Source organism: Copadichromis virginalis, linkage group LG18, assembly GCF_057382275.1.
Source record: "Copadichromis virginalis isolate Kocher_CV1m ecotype Utaka linkage group LG18, C_Virginalis_male_GT1.1, whole genome shotgun sequence".
NCBI lineage: Eukaryota > Metazoa > Chordata > Actinopteri > Cichliformes > Cichlidae > Copadichromis > Copadichromis virginalis.
In genome coordinates, this window is record NC_140635.1 from 24,097,216 (window position 1) to 24,098,326 (window position 1,111).

Below are 1,111 nucleotides of genomic sequence, written 5' to 3' on the forward strand. Positions count from 1 at the left end.
TTTGTTTACATTTTACACAACGTACCAACTTTTCTGGATTTGGGGTAAGTCAGAGGGTTAGGGTTAGTTTAGACTTTTTTTTTTAATAAATTGGCTAATATTTTTTTTAAAAATGGATGAATGGATATATAGTTAAAATATGTGCAATAATCCCTACATGATTTTGAAAGGACTATATTCACTGAGGTCATGAAATAAAGCCGTCAGTGCTCTCTGGTGGACTAACAACAGAACAGCTGTACTAATGGTAAATATATGTCCACATCCAATTTCTGTGCTGCAGTTTCATGCTGCATATCCGCTGAAATGTTGGGATACATACTGAAACATACAATCTGTTATAAAGCAACAAAACAGGTGAAATTGAAATAAAAGCTCAATAAGAACAACAAAGAAAATGTGCTGGTGTGTGACAAATCTGTTCTCCAGGGACACTGACAGCAATTGTTTAGCTCCATTTTCCACACTAGCAGCACACTCGCCGTACAGTAGCACTGTCCACAAACCCACAAACACAATAGTACTGCTGCAAAGAGAACCTATGCGTTGGCACAAGTACTGACGGGGCTATTATTGTGTCTAAATTGTAACCGTCTCTTTTTTATGTCAATCTGAGGAGAGAAAGACAGAAACTCCTGTACAAGTCAAGGTGACCTGAGAGCTATCAGCACAAACAGGGCTCTGTATTTCTCATCTTACTTGCGATCAATCCGAAATACTGCTGAGTAAAACAGAGGGGGCTTGCTGTCACTTCACAGCATTTATCATTCCTACAATTTGCTGTTTTCTCTACTCTTCAGTCCTTTACATTTCTACTGCTTCTCACATTCCAGGTTAGATTTTCTGCCTCCATTCTTTGTCTTCATTTACTCTGCCTCGCTCACTTTTCTACCTCTCAAAATTGACTTTCTCGCCCACCGCGACATCACTCCCTCAATTTCCATCTTCCCTTCATTTTCCCTCCCTCTCTTGGTTAGCCTCATTCAGAAGAAGGCTTTTGTGATTGGCCAGTATTTATATCAACTAGGTCCCAGTGCCACCTGGGACAATAGTCTCCTGTCAGATCCAGGTCATAGCAAGCAGAACCACTCTTCGGCTCTGCACGGTTCAG